Source organism: Neolamprologus brichardi, chromosome 16, assembly GCF_056152115.1.
Source record: "Neolamprologus brichardi isolate AB-2024 chromosome 16, ASM5615211v1, whole genome shotgun sequence".
Classification (NCBI taxonomy): Eukaryota; Metazoa; Chordata; class Actinopteri; order Cichliformes; family Cichlidae; genus Neolamprologus; species Neolamprologus brichardi.
Genome location: NC_142119.1, coordinates 10870014 through 10891953, shown reverse-complemented (window position 1 = coordinate 10891953; position 21940 = coordinate 10870014).

The following is a 21940-nucleotide window of genomic DNA, read 5'->3' as shown; positions in this document are numbered from 1 at the left end:
TATATCCCGATTGAGAGCCTAGACCCACGCGCACGCGCGCGCACACATTACGATGGAACAGCCCAATACAGTCAATACAATTATGTCTATTACAAAAATTCATTAAAAATCATCCTTAGTAGTTGAGGTCCAACTTTCAACACATCCCTCCTCTGGGACGCCTACTGTGCCTGTGTGCCAAGTTTCATCCAGATTTACTGTAGAATTCCTCAGAAATTAAAGGAAACTTATATTCAATTCAAAACAGCCAATACACTACAATTGTGTAAATTTCAAAAATTCATTAAAAATCATCCTTAGTAGTTGAGGTCCAACTTTCAACACATCCCTCCTCTGGGACACCTACTGTACCTGTGTGCCAAGTTTCATCCAGATTTACTGTAGAATTCCTCAGAAATTAAAGGAAACTTATATTCAATGCAATACAGTCAATACACTACAATTATGTCAAATTTCAAAAATTCATTAAAAATCATCCTTAGTAGTTGAGGTCCAACTTTCAACAGATTCCTTCTCTGGGACACCTACTGTACCTGTGTGCCAAGTTTCATCCAGATTTACTGTAGAATTCCTCAGAAATTAAAGGAAACTTATATTCAATTCAATACAGTCAATACACTACAATTATGTCAAATTTCAAAAATTCATTAAAAATCATCCTTAGTAGTTGAGGTCCAACTTTCAACACATTCCTCTTCTGGGACACCTACTCTACCTGTGTGTCAAGTTTCATCCAGATTTACTGTAGAATTCCTCAGAAATTAAAGGAAACTTATATTCAATGCAATACAGTCAATACACTACAATTATGTCAAATTTCAAAAATTCATTAAAAATCATCCTTAGTAGTTGAGGTCCAACTTTCAACACATCCCTCCTCTGGGACACCTACTGTACCTGTGTGCCAAGTTTCATCCAGATTTACTGTAGAATTCCTCAGAAATTAAAGGAAACTTATATTCAATTCAATACAGTCAATACACTACAATTATGTCAAATTTCAAAAATTCATTAAAAATCATCCTTAGTAGTTGAGGTCCAACTTTCAACACATTCCTCTTCTGGGACACCTACTGTACCTGTGTGCCAAGTTTCATCCAGATTTACTGTAGAATTCCTCAGAAATTAAAGGACATGTATATTGAATTCAATACACTTACTTAAATATTGCATCATATTCAAAAATTCATTAAAAATCATCCATAATAGTTGATGTCCAACTTTCAACACCGTCTTACTCTGGGCGACCTACGGTATCTCTGGGCCAAGTTACATCTCAATTCACTGTAATCTTTATCAAAAATTGAAAGAACAATTATATGTCAATGCTGGCTGTGTGCCTTTCAAAGTGACACTAAATAACAGAACTCAGGCACATCAGGGAATAATCCAAAAGGCGGATTTATTAAACAAAAACAACATACAAAATATCCCTAACCCATACTACATAACCTAAAAAGAAACAAAGGGACACTTAGAAGCACAAGAAAACAATACTATACTGAAAGGGCAAGAGACACAGCCCAAACATAATCCACAACTAAAACGCCAAAAGAACAAGTCATCCCACATAGCAGACGGGTGTTGCCTGGATCTGGTGTGAAGCCGGCACTGCTGGCTGACTTCTGGCATGGTAAGATGGCACTGTTTATGTGATGGCATGCTACATCTGGCCTGATTGGGTGAATGTGACATGTTGTATAGAGCACTTTGAGTAATATGGGTGAGTAAAAAGGCGCTATATAAGAATCAGTCCATTCACTGTCTGAACAGAGTTTTGTCATGACAGCATATTTGATTGTCTTCACTGACTCGCTATCCGCCTTAGTGCAGCTGCCATACCATCCTGGGATGCAGTAAGTTAGTAGGCTCTCAATGGGCGAGTGGTGGAAGGTCAGCAGAGGATGTCTGGGACGATTGCATTAAAGGCTGAGCTGTAGTCCACAAAGAGCATTCTGGCGTAGCTCTGCCGCTTTTCTGGCGTAGCTCTGCCGCTGTTCACCCTCCACTCAGCACCGAGTGGAGGGTGATGGCATCTTCTGTGAATCTGTTTGCGCGGTATGCAAACTGGTGGGGGTCGAATTCTGGGGGGAGGTAATCCTTGGTGTGCTGAAGGACTAGTCTCTCAAAGCATTTCATGATTACAAGTGTGAGGGCCACAGGGCAATAATAGTTCAGGCTGGTGATGGGAGACTTCTTTGGCACTGGGATGATTGTGGCTGATTTTAGACAGGATGGGATGGCTGCTTCATCCAGTGAGAGGTTGAAGATTCTGGTGAAGATGAGGGTGAGCTGGTGGGCACATGGTCTTAGCACTTTACCATGTATTCCGTCTGGACCGGCCGCCTTCCTGGGGTTCACTGCTTGGAACACACATCTGACATCGTGCTCCGTTACAATGAATGGAGCGGTGCAGGAACCAGGTGAGGATGAGGATGGGAGCAGGGCTGAGGCAGATGAATGCTGCTGTTGTGGTGTTTCAAAGCGGGCGAAGAAGCCGTTTATTTCCTCTGCTAGCTGCACACTCAGGTTTTCTGTTTTCACAGTTCTGCCTCTGTGGTTTATGATGTCTATTATTCCCTGCCACACCTCTCGTGTGTTGTTGCTGGACAAGTGGGACCCCTGTTCAGGTCAGCTCGAGCAGACCTGTACAGAGCTCTGTCAACAGACCTGAAGTCGGCATTGTGGGCTTTGAGCAGACCTCACTGGTCATCCAGGGTTTTTGGTTTGGGAAAACCCGAATGCTTTTGTCCACAGTCACATTTGTGGTGTAATCTGTTTGAGTATAACCTGTTTTATTGTGAAAGGGGGTCCTGAAACAGGAAGTAGATGATAAAGGTCGGAGTTTGAGTGCTCTACAAGGTGTCGCCTAAATTCTTGCCTAAAACCACGACAACATTTGCAATACAGAACTTGATATAGTCCAGTACTGATCCTGTGAAAGTTTCTAATGCAATATATTATACTTTACCAATGTAACACTGCATGCCAAATCACTTTTGAAAATATCTGTGAATTTTGTATTGAAAAATGCAGGTATCTTTCAGATTTATTTTTATGTTATCAAAAATGTATTAAAAGTACAAGCATGAAAATTACAAGAATGCAATAGAAAATATAACCAAACAAGCTTAATTTACAGTTTCAAATACAGAACATAATAAAAATATATAAATAACTACCTATTAATCCCCATATCCAAGTATCAAGACGTGTAAAAACAAATTACATTCTTTCCTCAGTTTCTATTAATAAGACTTAAATTTACATGAAATTATTCAAAATTATATACATTATTCATAAGGTGACAAAGAATTCAGAAACAACACGGAGAATGTCATCCAGGTAATTAAATCTCTAAAGGTTGATTCTGTTCATCTGGACGTAGCGTTTTCAATGGGAGAAAAGTTTCGTCACTCATCCAAGTGACTTCTGCAGTCTCAGTTGACTGCAGGTTTCCCTAATCTTATAATAATAATAATAATAATAATAATAATAATGGATTCCATTTATATAGCGCTTTTTGGGACCCCTCAAAGCGCTTTACAATTCCACTATTCATTCACTCTCACATTCACATACTGGTGAAGGCAAACTACAGTTGTAGCCACAGCTGCCCTGGGGCAGACTGACAGAAGCAAGGCTGCCATATCGCGCCATCGGCCCCTGTGGCCAACACCAGTAGGCGGTAGGTGAAGTGTCTTGCCCAAGGACACAACGACCGAGACTGTGGGAGCTGGGGCTCGAACCAGCAACCTTCCGGTTACAAGACAAACTGCCAACTCTCATTATGCAATGTACTGTTTAAAAGAAAAATCTTTTTTTTTTGCCTTGACATCATACATTCATCTTCATTTCAAATAAGTAGTTATTTTTCACACAGAGAGCAATACCATTCTCCAGCCTCTGCTGTCCAAAGCTACTCTGTATTCATCTGGAGGCACTGTGTGTGAAACCACTTTAAATAGCTCTCATGCAGGAACAAAGCAATTGTATAAAATGAAGTGAGGGAATGGAGCTATAAATAGATTAATATAGAGATATGAAAATAAACTTATATATAGACATAGGAACACAAGTTTTAACATTAATGTTTCTGGGATATAATAAACAATATAAGCATACAGGTGTCTAAGCAAACATTGTGGCATACAAAGTGAGAGAGTGCAGTGAGTCATGTTTATTTCTGTTCAATATGTGTCTGACACAAGTGGATGAATTAAAAAGTCTGACAGCAGCAGCAACAACAGGCAATGCCTTCCTGATGACTTTCTATCTGGTTACATCTTTGTCTTTGATGCCTGTATCCCAGCTTGAAGAGTCCTGGACCTTTTTTCTAGTCAGTGGGTGTGTAGGCAAACAACTCTGGCTTGTCACCCAGTTGGATTTCCTGGTAATTGTCAGGTGGCACTATCTACAAATCAGGACACATTAACTATGATATTAAAAAATTGACATGATGACATAGTCCTTGGTCAGTTTACCAAGCATTTCTCAGTTTTGTTCTTTATAGTTCTGTTCATCATATCATTGTTTGTGAGTCCTGGATTATTTGATGATATGTTTACATTATGTATTCTTTTGTTTTCAGTTCCATATTGCTTTTAAGTGTAGTTCTTTTTAAGCATTCCACAAGTGGATGGAACACTCTAGTGTTAAAGCCAGTCTTGTATTCATGTCTGTTTACGGTTTTGTCTGTGTCAAGCTCGTGTGTCTTAGTCTGTGTTTTAGTTTGGTGGCCTCTTGTCTCTTTCTTGTGTTGAGTCTTACTTCCATTGTCTTCTTATTCCCAATGTATCCCTGCTGTGTTACACAGCTGTCTCCAATTCCCCTAATCACCATCCTATTTATACATTTTGCCAATCTCCTGGTCTGAAGTACATTATTCTATTCGATTCTATTATATTATATTTATACAGCACCAAACCACAACAACAGTCACCTAAAGACACTTTATGTTGCTGGTTAAAAACACAACAATAATACAAAGAAAGCCCCAACAATTTCAGTACCCCATATGAGCTAACATTTAGTGTGAGTGGGAAGGAAAAACTCCATTTGAAGAGGTAGAAACCTCTGGCAGAAACAGGCTCAAGGAGAGACAGCCATCTACTGTGACTGGCTGAGGTTGATGAAAAGGAGATAGGACAACATATACACTGTGCAAGAGATACATACTAACTAATGATTAAATGCAGAGAGGTGTATAAACACAGAAAGAGCAAAGAAGGAAAAAATTCATACATGATGGGAAGCCCACAAGAGCCTAGGCTTATTGCAGCACAAATAAGGGAAGATTCAGGGTCACATGATCCACTCTAACTGTATTATTTGTCAAAACTGAGGGTTTTAATGCTAATCTCAAAAGCAGAGACGGGTGTTTGTCTTCTGAATTAATATAGAATAGAATAGAATTCAACTTTATTGTCATTGCACATGTCACAGGTACAAGGCAACAAAATGCAGTTTGCATCCATCAAGAAGTGCTTTAGCCATGATATAGATATATTACAATATATATTAGCAATAATATAGGTATGTAAGTATATTACAGAAATGGGTCTATTATGTTACAATGTACATGGTATAAAGATATGTTATGAATATGCTATAACTATAAGTATGTACAGGCTATGAACAGGATATAAACATGAAAAACTATACAGAATATGAAATTAAAAAAACTATACAGAAATATGAGATATACAGCTATACACAAATGTGAACTATGCAGGTTATAAACAGTTGTAGAATTAAAAATTATCGTATTGTACAGAATGATGTGAGCTGCATCCACAAAAGAGAGGCCTATACAACATGTCACATTCACCCAATCAGGCCAGATGTAGCATGCCATCACATAAACAGTGCCATCTTACCATGCCAGAAGTCAGCCAGCAGTGCCGGCTTCACACCAGATCCAGGCAACACCCGTCTGCTATGTGGGATGACTTGTTCTTTTGGCGTTTTAGTTGTGGATTATGTTTGGGCTGTGTCTCTTGCCCTTTCAGTATAGTATTGTTTTCTTGTGCTTCTAAGTGTCCCTTTGTTTCTTTTTAGGTTATGTAGTATGGGTTAGGGATATTTTGTATGTTGTTTTTGTTTAATAAATCCGCCTTTTGGATTATTCCCTGATGTGCCTGAGTTCTGTTATTTAGTGTCACTTTGAAAGGCACACAGCCAGCATTGACATATAATTGTTCTTTCAATTTTTGATAAAGATTACAGTGAATTGAGATGTAACTTGGCCCAGAGATACCGTAGGTCGCCCAGAGTAAGACGGTGTTGAAAGTTGGACCTCAACTACTAAGGATGATTTTTAATGAATTTTTGAAATTTGACATAATTGTAGTGTATTGGCTGTATTGAATTGAATATAAGTTTCCTTTAATTTCTGAGGAATCTTACAGTAAATCTGGATGAAACTTGGCACACAGGTACAGTAGGTGTCCCAGAGAAGGAATCTGTTGAAAGTTGGACCTCAACTACTAAGGATGATTTTTAATGAATTTTTGAAATTTACATAATTGTAGTGTATTGACTGTATTGAATTGAATATAAGTTTCCTTTAATTTCTGAGGAATTCTACAGTAAATCTGGATGAAACTTGGCACACAGGTACAGTAGGTGTCCCAGAGGAGGAATCTGTTGAAAGTTGGACCTCAACTACTAAGGATGATTTTTAATGAATTTTTGAAATTTGACATAATTGTAGTGTATTGGCTGTATTGCATTGAATATAAGTTTCCTTTAATTTCTGAGGAATTCTACAGTAAATCTGGATGAAACTTGGCACACAGGTACAGTAGGTGTCCCAGAGGAGGAATCTGTTGAAAGTTGGACCTCAACTACTAAGGATGATTTTTAATGAATTTTTGTAATTGACATAATTGCATTGACTGTATTGGGCTGTTCCATGGTAATGTGTGCGCACGCGTGCGCGTGTGCGCGTGCGCGGGTCTAGGCTTTCAATCGGGATATAAAGCGAAAAGGCGCTACCGTAAAGACTGGTGTAAAAGCGCAAGAAAATTTATGCGGCGGATAAGAGGCGGCTGGCTTGACCGCGGCTCACAAATGACGGCTCACTTTACCGCGGTCTGTTATCGGACCCGGAGTTGGCAACATCCCCCAAGAACCCGAAGAGTAGAGTCCTGGCCCCTAGCCCTGCCAGTGTAGCAGAAATGATGACCGATGATGATGGCAGCAGCAGCCGTTCTTCTCTGTGTGAGTCGCTTAATGTTGTTCGTGTGTAATTTACGTTGAGTAGGCTAACCACGTTATTACATTAATGCATGTAAGGTGAACTAGCAAACATCATCATAGCTACATGCGGCTGTCTTCTTGTTTGATGGCAGATACTCCCTTCACCTTGGCCAAAAAGGCTAAAATGACCAAAGAAAAAGTGGAAAACAGTTAAACATGAGAGGTTTTTGGACAAAGTTTGTGTTTTTTCCATTGATTAAGCACTGCTTCCAGCCAAGAGTGATACCATATATGCCCCATAGCTGCAGAAAAGGCTAACATTGTTATCTTTTTACAAAAAAACAGCTGAACATGAGAGGTTTTTGAACCAATTTTGTGTTCTCCATTCTTTAAGCACCGGTTCAAGCACCGTTTAAGCACCGGCACCGTTTCAAAAGTACCGGTTTGGCACCGGTATCAGATAAAACCTAAACGATACCCATCCCTAGTCACAAACGCACCAGTGCAACTTGCCTCACTTTCCCTGTTGCCAAGTAATGTTGAACCAAGTCAGCGGACTTTGCTGAACTGCACCTGTGCACATTCAGATGGAGCTGCAGTGTAATGATGCACTCAAGGGAAAGTACGACACTGAATGGCCCTCACAGTTTATTAGTTCCTTTCCTGAAGCAATGCCTCAGCTCCGTCTACATGCGGCTCCAACCTTGTGTATGTTCTCATTTATTTTTTCTGGGGTTTTTGGCAGCATGTTCATATTTCTAACTTGCATAATTTTGACAGGATATAGTTTTATGAAGAGTAAAATATTTAAAGTTAAAGTTTATTTTTTTTAAGTTTATTTAATCTGGAATAATATTCCTGTCTGTTTTTATTCATATTTATGTTTAAAAAACATTGTTTTAGTGTTCAGTAAATGTTTATCTTGTTTGGCCCGTGACCTAAAGTGTGCCTTGAGTTTTGGCCCCCTGTGCAATTGAGTTTGACACCCCTGCTATAAACGGACCAAACTTCAGTCAGGAGAACAACTGAGATTATCCATCCACAATACCAGGTTAGTCATTAATATACTGCAACATCATGGGAAAAGAGCAGCTGGGAGAGAATTCAACATTAATGAATCAATGGTACGGAAGTAAAGATTGACTTATATGACTGTTTTGTTTCGCTTAATGTGCCTTATAATCCAGTGCGCCTTATATATGAAAACAGTCCGATTCATTGACAGGGCGCCTTTTAATCCGGTGCACCTTATGAAACCTCAGCGGAGGGTTTCAGTATTAAAAGAAACAGATTGTCATAGAAATGAAATATCTATGACAACCTGAATGAAAAATCACAGAAGTTTTATTTAAGTCAAAAGTTTTGGTTGAAGAATGAGGATGAAGAGTAACTAGACTTTATATTGACTATAAAATCCACAAACAGAAAGGTATGCAAAGCTGGGTAGTTCCATCTCTCTGTTATAATACATGAAATTATAGAACTTGTGCTTTATTTGCCTGTTGACATGCCAACAGATTCCTGATAGGAGTCACAAGGAGCCCCTGTCCACTAAAAAAATGTAAAAGGGTTTTCAAATCTTTCAACTAAAAATAATTAACCAAACTTAATATTATATCCACTCAGTTGAGCAGGGATGGCATCAAACATGTGCAAAAACTATGTAATTAATAGAAATTTCTAAGAAATATTTTGGCATGTTAAACATTTACTTGCTCATTAGGCCCCTGCCTACAAGCTTTTGAAAAGCTGTTTTGCTCTGCGGCAGTGGTTTTCTTGCAAATTATAAACTGCTCATTTCTCCCAGGCATCTCTCCAGCATCATTAAAAACTGCAGGCCACTCCTGAGAAAGAGAAATCTGGATGCCCCACTAATAGCATCCTTGACAGATTTTAATCAGGTCTCTGCTCATATTATTGTAAATTCTGGACTTACTTACCAAGGTAGCACATTTATGCTTCCTACAACCCAGGATCACTTCAAAAGGACCACGTGGTTATCATTTATTTTTACCTCATGCTAACATGCTTTCACCTTGTCTCATCTTGACTGTTGTAATCATGGCACAGCCAGAAGGTCGTATCCAGCTCTTGCTCATCCAAAAATCAACTATCAGACTGTAAACAAATTTAAAATGATCTTTTGAGGTTATTTAATAGGAAAATGATTCATAAATTTATATACAATTTTCATATATGATATATATATATATATATACATTTTCTAACAAACCGATGCATTTTCATAAGTTTATAACTAATTTATAAAAATATATAGGAACAGGTTTGCAATTTTTGAGAGCCTTCCCCATATTTTAATACAGTGGCCGTGAAGGACATCTCCCTTCAGACTAATAGCAATTTACGCATTTAGCTAGAGGCCAGCAACAGATGGTCACAACAAAGATGGAAGAGAAGCTGTAGGCGTTCATGTGCACTGGAGGGGCATTTAAATGAATGCCCGAACCTTCAACCTCAAGATAGGTTAGGTCTCCTTGACCTAAGAAGCAAAAACGCGAAGAAAAGGGACAACGCCACTGACATCTTCATAAAACTCTTCTTCTTCCTCCACTCCTCAAGCCTAATGTCCTGGATTAAAGTCATAGCTCTAACAGAAAAAAATGCTTAAATATGTTCATTTATTTCCAATGTTGTCACAATTACGTCTCATCAGTAGATTATACATGTGACCCTCCCACCTCCGGACAGCTGACAAGAGCCACGCAAACAACAACAAAAGGAGGTTATAAGCTAACATTAGCCTAAAAATCCCAATTTCCCTCTGATAACAGTTTGTTTGCATTCTTATATCGTATGAGAGTTTATTAACTAAGCATCAGAGTTCAGCTATGTCATATCAACTTCAAAGACAATTTCACTAACGCTAACAGCGGCTAACAGGGGCCAGCAGCAGCTAACCGAGGCTAACAGCAGCAAAAATAGCAGAGCTACCAAAAGTTCACCATATTCACAATCCGATCCTGTCTGGTCAGTATGGGATGTAATGACCCAGCTCACATTGCTCAAATGGATCAAGGCTCTTTGGTTCTAGTCACTCGAGCTCGGCAAGTTCAGGAGCTCCTGAATCTCTGTAGCTTTTTCAGTTCAGAGATACTTGGGGGGCTCAGGATACTCAGGGAGCTCAAGAAAAACAGTCAGCTAGAAAGCTGGCACAGCAAGCATGGGGGCTCAGGCAAGCCAGTCTCTTAGAGGGTATTAATACTAGGTGCAGGAACAGTCTGGGTCCTAGTGACCTTCCTCCTCAGAGTGGGGAAGAATTTAGAACCAGCCCTGGCTGACCCAGGCAGAGGAATAGACGTGGACCTAGCATCAGTTGTCCTCAGCAGTAGAGATAAAGGGGTGCTGGACCAGATCTGATTATTTATCTCCTTGCTGTTTAAAAAAAAAGCCTGTTTCCAATTAAAACTGGGTTACATAACTATGCTAATGTGCAACCCTTAAGTTGTAAATGTGCCTCGGGTTCAGAAGGTTGATTCTGTTCATCTGGACGTAACATTTTCAGTAGTTTCTTTAGTCTGTGAGGTCTTCAGTGAGACTGAAGTCACTTGGATGAGTGACAAAACATGTCTTCCACTGAAAATGCTACGTCCAGATGAACAGAATCAACCTTTTGAGATTTACATACCTTGATGATAGAGCATGAATCAAGACGTGCCTCGGGTTGTTTGAGGTTTTTTGTGTATCAGCTTGTATTTTCTGACTGTGTGTCAGTATTCAGGGCTGTCGTCATCAGTGAGGCCGTGTACTGTGAACTAAAATGAACTGTGTCCTTTGTCTGCAGCAAATGTTCTGATGTAAAACAGTTTTCACTTTAACATCTCAACTGATTCCGGCTGAAAATGATGAGCCTCGCTTGAATTTGATAGTTTTATTAGGTCACAAAAACTCAGATAAACAGTTTTCTTTCCATCTGTTCTTCATCCTCCTCTCGTCTGCTTGCTCACTTCCCTCTCCCTCCCTGCTATCTCCTCGCTGGGTGCAGACAGTGATGGAGTTCCAGCAGTGTGAATACAGGTGACTTGGCTCCCTGGCTGCTTGCTCTCAGCTGGCTTGTTCTGATAAGGCTCAGAGTTTACAGAAGTTGTGCTGCTGCTGCTGCCAGTTCATTTACTTAACTTGTGATAAGGGCAGTCAGCTGCAGCGAGCTGGGTGGGCTGGAGGTGGCAGGCAGTTGTTGGTCAATTTAGTCTATTCATAAAAAAAACACGCTGTCGTTCTGTGATGAAAATGAGTATATTTCACCAAGTTTCCAGACTAAGCCAAAATAAGAAATCTACAGTGAAGTGTGTGTGTGTGTGTGTGTGTGTGTGTGTGTGTGCGTGTGTGTGTGTGTGTGTGTGTGTATGTGTGTGTGTGTGTGTGTGTGTGTGTGTGTGTGTGTGTGTGTGTGTGTGTGTGTGTGTGTGTGTGACTTAGAAGAAGTAGATTTCAAATTCACTGGAAAAATAATACACATGTATCAACACAAATAAACATATAATCAGAGCAAAATCAAGCAAATTGCTTTGGATTCCACTTTATAGTAGGAAGTTATAATAAAACATTATTACAAAATGTTGCCCACTGTCACAGCCGCTTTGTAATGCAATGCACGATAATCATCTGCATCATGAAATCTGCGTGTTCAAAATAGAAAAATTAACAGCTTAAAAAAAGGCAAAGGCAAAAATGTTTTTTTTTTCCTGCATTGTAGTGTGATTGACTTTTCATTGTCCAATTAAATCATTCATTGAAATCAAGGTTATGTTTGTCTCTACTCTTATTCAACTGTCCAGTGTCCACAAGTAAGTCGTGTTCCTATCTAAGTATATGAAATTTAAACCTTATTGTAAAATTTTCTTTAAATTTATTTTTTTTTTACCAAGAGGAAACCTCAAAAAGGGGCCAGCTATCACTCCCCTCACCATTCTGTCTAGCCCTACATAGATATCCCATAATACCAGTTATTTATTAACGGGCGTCTTAAAGCAGTGAGGGTTCACCTGAGCAGTCAGCCTTCTTTCTCCATTCTCTCTCATTTCTAATTAAAAGACCCTTTTTTTCATCATTTATGGCTTACGCATGCTGAATGAGTGACGCTTTTATTATGACTTTCCTCTCCTGATATAAGGGCCTCCCCATCACTGAGCCCTACAGGAGTCTTTAAGCTTTTTATTTTAATTTTGAATTTAACAATAGAGTACAAAGGTGATGCAAAGGTATTTTGGAAGTGGAATACTGTGTATTTTGCACACAGCGATCAGTATCAGGCAATAATAAATAACTCTGCTGCCCAGAGTGACAAACCAGTCAACCAAAGTCTTATCGTGCTTTACAGCATTCACTGAAATAAGACTTTAAGTAAACATGTGGCGCAAAACAATTTCTGTTTCAGCTTTTAGCAGTGACGTCAGTGGCAGATTGACCATCAAAATACTAGCTAATGTTGGAAACAGTGACAGACTAGAAGTGGATTTGTGGCTGAAATAAGAGGTTGGACCATTATGAACCCTATATGTCTCAGATACACTTATGTGACAACTGGGGCAGAAAGCAATCATCTGCCGGTAATAGATAATATGTAAAGAGAAAAAACCCCACCTGAACTCATGGTAGTGAAAGTGATATCTTTGAATGAAAATAACAGGTTTCCCACCCAGCAAGAGGTCTTTGAAAACATGTGTTTGGATTTAACTGAAAATTGAAAGTTGAGAAGATGGATTTCTCAGATTGCTGTAGAGGTGTCAGGTTTATACACATAAATGCACTCAATTTCGACAGCTTCCGAATAAAAGAGATAGGCCAGATCGGTACACTTTTTGTTTTTTGTTTTTTTCAGGCTGTTTTGTTTACCAGAACACTAAAAAGTCTTGATTAATATCACTGTGTAGTTTATGATGTCAACCATTTTTACTGTAACAGTTAAGACACCCATTATTTATGCTGTAAACCTGTCAAACCAATGAATTTCCAAAGTAAAATACCTTTACAAAATTTTTACAAATTTGCTAAAATTGGAACAGTTAGTTGGAAACAACTCATATAGGTCTGCAAACATTGCAAGTGTATAAACCATGAACATACCATTAAATAGTAGTTATGATAACTTAGCTTACGTAGCTGCATCCTCCATTGGTCCAACAGGCAATCACACACTAATATAACAGCATGTGAGTTCTAGGATTCTGACATGGGAATAGATAAACGTTGTTTCAGCACCACTGACTAGCCTCCACATTTCGCTATCCCACTATAACAATTTCAATTCAGTTTTATTTATATAGCGCCAAATCACATCAACAGTCACCTCGAGGCGCTTTATATTGTAAGGTAGACCCTACAATGATACATACAGAGAAAAAGTCAGCAATCACATGACCCCCTATGAGCAAGTACTTTGGCGACAGTGGGAAGGAAAAACTCCCTTTTAACAGGAAGAAACCTCCAGCAGAACAAGGCTCAGGGAGGGGCGGCCATCTGCTGCGACCGGTTGGGGTGAGAGAAGGAAGACAGGATAAAAGATGACATAAAGTTATGAAATATAGTCAGCGATAATCATTGCAGTTCTTTTGTAAAATAAAAAAAATTTTCCAATAGATTTGGTCAACAAACACAAATTTCCCATGATCAAAGACAAATCTAAAACCTTCATTGATAAATATATATATAAAAAATATATTTTACATACTTTCATTTTCAGTTTGATATTGGCTGACTTTGACTGTCACCAGATGAGACTATGGGTTTTGTTTGTGGCAAGAGTGATTTTTAAATTTTGTTCTATATTTTACATGAAACCGATGAAGTGGAGCTAATGTGGAGGAAATAGGATCCTTCTTATTAGTTCCTGAGATTCTCCTCAATCAGCTGGAGGCTTTCCAAAGAGCCACGAATCGTCATGATGACAAGAATTACAGCATGAAGGAAACAAACGTGTTTTTTTTTTTTTATAGTTTTTTAAATCTTTCACAGCATTATTTTACAATCTAGTTGTATAATAAGGTTTATTGTTTTTATTCTTTGATTTACAAACTTTCATCAGGCTCTGTTTTAGTTTACACACGGTACATGCATGCAAGATTAAGGACACATTAAAAATCAACCCGGACTCTAAAGGGTTCCTTCCTGCTGCTCTTCCCTCACTTCTGCTGCAACAAAGTGAGCAATGACCAGCCAGAGGCGTCAGGATTCACGTGTGAGCAGCAGCACGGTCGCCTCTGCTGAGAGAGTGGGAGTCCCTGATGTGATCCGTGCTGACACTTCAAATATCAGTGGTGGAGAAGCCTTTTATTTTAGGCCATGGCATAATGTGTAAAAATAGCCCATTGTAAGAATTAAGATTTTCACAAATTTCGTCAGTAAAATGCATCATGTTGGTGCCTGTTTTATAGTATTTTAATACACTTAGGCCCGTAGGTTTGGGGACAATGACAGTGTTTTTTTTTCTGTACACAACCACAATAGATTTTAAATAGAACAACTGGGATGTGATTGAAGTCACAGCCACTGTAGGAGGGAAGAAACAGTTGGTTTTGGTGAAAAAAATAATTAATAAAACTAGTTTAAGCATAGATAGCCAAACTATCATCTGTAGATCATATGACCCACATTCATTCTTGAAGATCTAGGGATAGACCTGTTAATAGAGGAAGTGTGGTTTTGTATAAGGAAGTCAAGTGTCAGAGAAGTATGTGAAGCTGGTGCAGCACATGTTGAGAAGTGGAGGGAATGTCCAGCCTGAATGACTATGAGGTTTGCAGATGATGGTGTGCTCTGTAGTGAGAGTAGGAAGCAGGTGGGAAAGAGCCTGGAGAGGTGGAGGTATGCTCTGGAGAGAAGAGTAATGAAAGTCAGTGAATAGCAAATTAGTCCCGCAGTCACTCTATGGAAAACAGTGGTTGGAGATTTTTACTGCAGCCATGTGCAGTGAAGTTCTTGTTGCTTTTCACGTGGTTTGTTCAAAACAAACAACCTTTATTTGTCACATACACAATTATACAAAGTACAACATGTAGTGAAACGCTTGTGTCCGAGCTGCAGACATAGCCGCACAATTCCAGGGTTTGTTTTTTTTTTTAGCATGGGGGTCTAGCCAGGACTCTTAATGGATACCAGGTGGGAATCGAACTTGTGATTCCCGCTCCAAAGTGTGTAGTCTTACCACTACATGGAGCGAGTCTGCAGCCAGTTGCACTCAGCTGCTGTCTTCAAAGTGTCTTTGTTACAGCAAAATGAGTGTTAGAGCTTGAGCTTACATAGGGTACATGCATGCAAGGTCAAGGATAGATTAAAAATCAACATGGACTCCAAAGGGTTGGTGGCTGTTTTCAATTAATGGGGTCAAATTGCTTATTGACTGTAAAATAATTCCTCAAAAGTCATAAATCTGTTGCACTCTTCATACACAGAAATTCAAAACAATAAATAAAAAGTGTTCCTGTAAGAGTACGGAATCAAGTCAAGTAAACTTGTGGGATATTGATCTGATGGGTTAAGTAGCAGAGGGGTTGTTAATGAAAATGTTGATGAAACTATAGCAACAGGTGCACTAAAGGGACAACAATGGCACAATCCCTAAAACAGGAATGGTTTTACAGGTTGTACAGGTAGTCCAGTTCTTCCAGGAGTTGTCTATGTACACAGAAAATCACATTATATAATAAATAAATTAAATTAACATGTGCTACTTACATCCAAAGTCTAGACACTGACGTACAATACTGATGTTGTTGCCACAGGATGGTTAGTTGACAGGAAAATGGCATAAGCACTTAGAAACATTGCTTTTTTAGGAATATGACCCATTGGCAAACAGTTGAGTCGTCCCCCATAGCAAACAGACATATTACAACATGTTGGCAACCTGTCTATGTTAACAGAATAGTCAGCTAGTACCAGTCTGTGTGAGAGTGACTGCAGCAATTGTTTGAAGACACATCTCCATCTCCACCAGGAGATGTGTGCAACCCTTTGGGTGATGTTATTTTAATAAAACACAGGGTTTTAACTTTTCTGTTTCACAATAATTTAAAAAGATAAAGGCAATAATTTAGAATTTGTGAATGCAATGTAATCCAGCAGGAAACAGACAAACTCTCAAATGTTATAATCTCACTGAGAAAAAGCCAGAAAATATAAAATGAGTTTGTGGTTCAGGCAGGGGTTTTTCTCTGGCATTTCTTGCTGTAATTTCTAACTGTGATCTCCCAGGGCTGGATCTTCACATGATGTTTTCTGCTCATGCCAGGAACTATGAAGAATTAGACAAAAAATCCTTCATGTTTTTCCGTGTTCTATACTCAGCTACTTTGATACACGTGTGATTGTTACACCTATGATTAGGTCTCGCAAGTGTTTGCTTTATTTTCATACAAAGATGCTTTACACAGAGTTTGTAATTATACAGAAAAAATAAATTCATAAATGACACATGGTAAAGTCAGACATTCCTTAATCATTCTAAAGCTTCTCCCCCTCAGACAAGATCTGGGCTGCACCGTGTTTAACTTCTCCATTGAAATATCCATGTCAGCACAGTACAAACTCACACCAAACTCAAGAACTCAGGTATTAGAAACATTTCATTCTAATGATTATATTCTCATTCATCTGATTGGATTTTGATTAGATCTATTTTTGTTTCTGAGCAGATTTAAGCATGATTCATTATTAGCATAATCACATACAGATAAAATGCTGTAGCACTTTGTATCACTTTAAATAAAAAAGCTGGATATTAAGTCCTTTGATCATCTCTCAGATGTAATAAGAGATAAGCTGGGGGACTTCCCACCCCTCTCAACACTTTCAATCTGTCACTGAAAGAAAAAAACTGAAACGAAATGCCATAATTGTGTTTTCCCTGTCACAAGGAAGTTACTGCCCCAGTTTTTTTCTCATGTGAATGAGCTTTTCCTCATAACCCACCTTTTCTACCGTTTGGTCTCACTGATTATGTTGCAATTCATATATGTAATGTGTTTCAAACCTACAATATTACTCTTAGAGACTTTGGTAATCTTTACGTTTAGTCTGTTAAAAGATGCTGTACATCTGCAGGCCACTTTGGAACCCACCTCAAGCCCCGCCTCACATGTCACAGATGCCTGCTCCATGTTCTGCTGGGGTCTGTTCTCCATACCAAAGACAAATATAAATTATGCACAGAGTTAAAAAAACAAACAAAAAAAACAACCTTCTCTTGGTTGAACTGAATGACTTAGCAATAACGCACACACATACACAAAAAAGGAAAAACAACACCTGATTAAAAGTGTTGGTTTGGTTTTGAGATGAACAAAGATGAACTTAGATTGTAGAGGGCATTTGTTTTACTTTGACCACCCGCTGTAAGTTTATTAAACACTGCACAAGTGATTTTAGTAAGGTACTGCTACATTTTTCATTAAAGCTAAAATTGCTCATGACACAGATTCAGTGCAGTTTGTCCCGGCTCCAGCACAGACGCTGTGCCTGCCACCCACAAACACACATTTAGAAAATTAAAAATGTGTCATCGAGTTTCATATTTTAGTTGCATACAGTGCATCCATGACAAATCAGAGCCCAGCTTACCCCTCCTTTCCCTCTTAATTAGTTTTAGAAATAAAAAAAGGTCGATTTATCAGAAGATTTTTGGCCTCAGCAGTCTTTTCATCTCTGGAGAAACATGGCAGGGAGAGATATAATGAAATGTCTTGTGTACAATCAAAATGATCTTTTCTAGCCACAGGGTTGAGATTTGAGCCTGGTGCTACAGCCAAGGAAATCGTAGAAAAAGAGGCTGGAGCAAAGACTTCAAAGCTCAGTGTGAGTGTGTGTTGTATTGGCAAGGTTTAATTTGAGTGAAGATGTGAACTCAGCAGGGAGTCCTCTGATGACTTAACCCAGCTTTTCATCTCTTCTACAGTGACACGGCCTTCCAGCGCTCAAAGGCCGTATCCACATTCAGCTTTAAAGCAGTGACTTTATCTCACCGTCCATATTAAAACAGTGCTGCCTTTGTGGATTTCAGCAGCAAAGAACTGCTAGAGCTTGTTGCCTGAACTGGAAGAGGGCACGTGTGGCTGTGTGCAGATTGACTGATTGATAGATCTGCTGCTTGTGAACATCAAGCACCTGCATTTTAGCAGCTGTCTGACCAACTGTATAATTTGCACCGTAAAGTAAATGACTTCACACTGCACATTATGAATCAGTGTGTCATTCTTTAAGAAGTGATTTTATATTCTTTGCTTGTTTTGGTATCTTTTCACAGATTAACTGGTATTTTCCCGTAGATGTTTTATTTAGATTCGTTACCAGCCAGAACACACAGACACATACATGCACACAGGAAAATGAACTCACAATGTGACAGTACGAGCTCTTGCTTGTAGTTATTGCGGTTATTCTTGTTGTATCGACTGATTGGAAGATATTACTACCCTTGTTTTTTAAATATGTGTTCATAAAAATATAACAGAGGTTGTCCAAATTTGCTGATTGAAGATCTGGTGTCAGTAGTCCAAAACCTTTGACGCTAGTTTTTATGAATTGCGAAGGAACAATAGTCATGTAAGAAAGAAAGTTTTCACCAAACTCTATGCAGTCCTGCAAAAAACTAACTAGACCTTATGATTCAGTATCTTGCAGACCCTTGTTGAGCAGTAGTAACCTGAAATAATTGCTGGCCCACTCTTCTTTACATCATCGCTTCAGTTCTTTTACAAATATTTCTTTCTGCACAGGTCACACTACAGCATTTCAATTCTCAATTGAGTTGAGGTCTGAACTTTGACTAATATATTGTAAAACCTTGATTCTTTCCCTTTTCAACTGTGATGTATGTCTACGATCTGTGCTGCACGACCTAATTCGGGTCAAATAAATGACTGCAAGGTACCCAGGGCCTGTGGCTTCAAAACAAGCCCAAATCATCACCCTTCCACCACCATGCATTGCAGTTGGTATGAGGTGCTTGTGCTGATATACTGCGTTTGGTTTTCATCAAACATGGTGCTGTGCACCATAGCTAAACATCACTACTTTGGCCACATCTGTCCTAAGTCTTTCTAGAAGTCTGATTTATTCAGATGCTGCTGTGCAAAGCTAAAAGCTGTCAAAATTTCAGAGGTGAACACACTCACTGATAATGAATTAATGAAGAGCATTTGATTATTAGCACCTGGCTGTTACTTAGTTGCTATGGATACAATAAGCATGAACTTACATAACTATCATTAAATAAATAGATTTGTTGATCTTAAACATGGGCAGCACAAAACACAGGATGGTTTGAAGTCCCATTATAAAGCCTCAAGCTGAGTGTTTTCGACTTGTGATTGGCAAGCCATTAGCCAATGAGCTGGCATAGTTTACTGGGATAAGAGAACAAGGAAGCTGAGGGTTGTAGACTTCTATAAAACTGTAAGGCTTTCTGCAACCCACTGCTGGTCATTAGGAAGAATGCAAGTTTAAGGGTTTTCCATGTTGGCTTCAGTTTTCAGACCCATAAACTTCATCCATCTTCTATACCATCTATGATTTAAACTTGTATCATCTGGCACGTTATTGTAAACCTATTAAACAGTTGATTGGTCAAGCTTTGACTATAGGACACACTCATTCTTTTTTAGTCTCAACCAACTCAGTGCGAGTGTGTGAAATATCTAACTCTTTATCTGTTTCGTGTCCTTCTACAATTTCAACCGGTCTCTGTCCTCTGACCTGACTGATGTTTGATTTTCTCAACTTCAGAGCAGGGTAGCTGAAAGACGACAAAGTGCCCAAATTAAACGTCTTTTCTTTTTAAATGCATTTGGAAGACTTCTACCTTGTTAAAAAACTAAAACAGGGTAATCTTCAAATGTTAACCATGTGTGAATGTTCCGCTAGTTTTTTTTTTTTTTTTTTACTTGACCAGAGTTTGAATCATCATGTGTTGTTTTCCATCAACAGAGTCAAAAGCATTTTAACCTGCTGTCAAGAAACACCCACTCAGACAATCAACCCGCCATTACAGCCAGCGTGGGTGACTCTAACAGAACCTGCAATCAGAGAGCGCTCGCTCAGAGTCGTTACAGGCCCAACACAAATGGAAATATGCTTACAAAATTATTATCATTTAAACAACAAAATGATCCTGCCGCATACCGAGCAGAATTGTTAGAAAATAGCATCAAACAAAGACCATAGTTTAAAGCACCATTCAGATGGGACTGAGATTACACAGGTAAACATTAGAAAACATATTCCCTGTTGTTTGTGATTGTTTAACTCATTCTGAGAACATTTTTAACCTCAGCAAAATTACAGAAAACGGTAGATAACAGTAAAACAAAAAAAACAAACAAGTGAAAAAGTTTTTTTTTTTTCTATTACCTACTGACAGTAATCTGTATATTCATGAATAGAGGCTGTACAGCGTGGGTAATTCGATAAATTTAGAGTAAATATTAGTTGTTTTCTGTAACTGTGACTTACTTGGTGTCATTTGTCCTCTGTTTTCCAGGGCAGTGCAGAATCTTTTTTATTTTTTCTGGCAAAGTCTAATCCTCTGGTATCCTTTGTAACCAGTGGTTTGCACCTTGTTGTAAATTGCAATACATCAGCTGCATTTCCACTCATGAAGGTGTCTCTTGACAATGAGCCACCTGCAGCCGCAACAGCTGTTGACTGGGCTGTTTGTCGTGGAAGGTTTTATCTTAACCCAGGAAAGAATTCTGCAATCGTCCAATTCATTGGTCTTCCAGACCTTTTGATGTTGCTAAGCTCACCAGTGCATTCATCCTTTCCAACATTGATTTGGCCACTCTTTTTGGTATACTTGGAATCAGTTCGACAAAGACTAACAAGAGAACAGGTTTTACCTCTCCAAACCGCTTGATCAAACCAACACTCATCTATAATGTTTTCTCTGCGTTTTGCAGTTGTCCTGCTGGTTTGTTCAGGTGGTGGCCTCCAGCGAGCACTGAAGCAGTTTGCAGCAGAATGTGAGGCGGCAGGAACAAGAATTGGGACCTCCAAATCTGAGGCCATGGTCCTCAGCTGAAAAAGGGTGGAGTGCCCACTCCGGGTCAGGAACAAGTTGCTGCCCCATGTGGAGGAGTTGAAATATCTCGGGATGGTAGACAGAGCTGAGCATAAAAGAGAAGCTCACCATTTACCGGTCGATCTACGACCCTACCCTCACCGATGGTCATGAGCTTATGTAGTGACTGAAAGTACGAGATGGCAGATATCAGCAGAAGCAAGCTTTCTTCAAAGGGTGGCTGGCCTCTCCCTTAGAGAAAGTGGTGAGTTCACTCATCCGAGTAGGGCTCAGAATAGAGCCTCTCCACATCGAAAGGAGCCAGCCTAGTAGAATGCCTCCAGCTGTAGGTGTTCCTGGCACACCGAGGACCTCCTGCCAAACTAAGCTAGAGGTGGTGGCTGGTGAGAGGGAAGTCTGGGCCTCTCTGCTTAGGCTGCTGTCTCTGTGACCCATGCCCCAGATAAGCAGAAGAAATGGGTGGAGGCCTGGATGTATGAATAGAAGTAGTCTCCACTATCTCACAAGACTATTGCAGGTTCTTGATTTCAAACTCATACAAAACATTAAGCAGTTGCTCTTTAACAGGAAACTAAATAAAGGCTTCTGAGGCTTTATGGTGCCACTACATTCAGCACCAATTAGGCATTTTTTGGTAAGAAGATTAAACCAAAATAAATGCTCAGCTTTGTACAGTGTCCCAGACAAAACACAGGAGACAAGAAA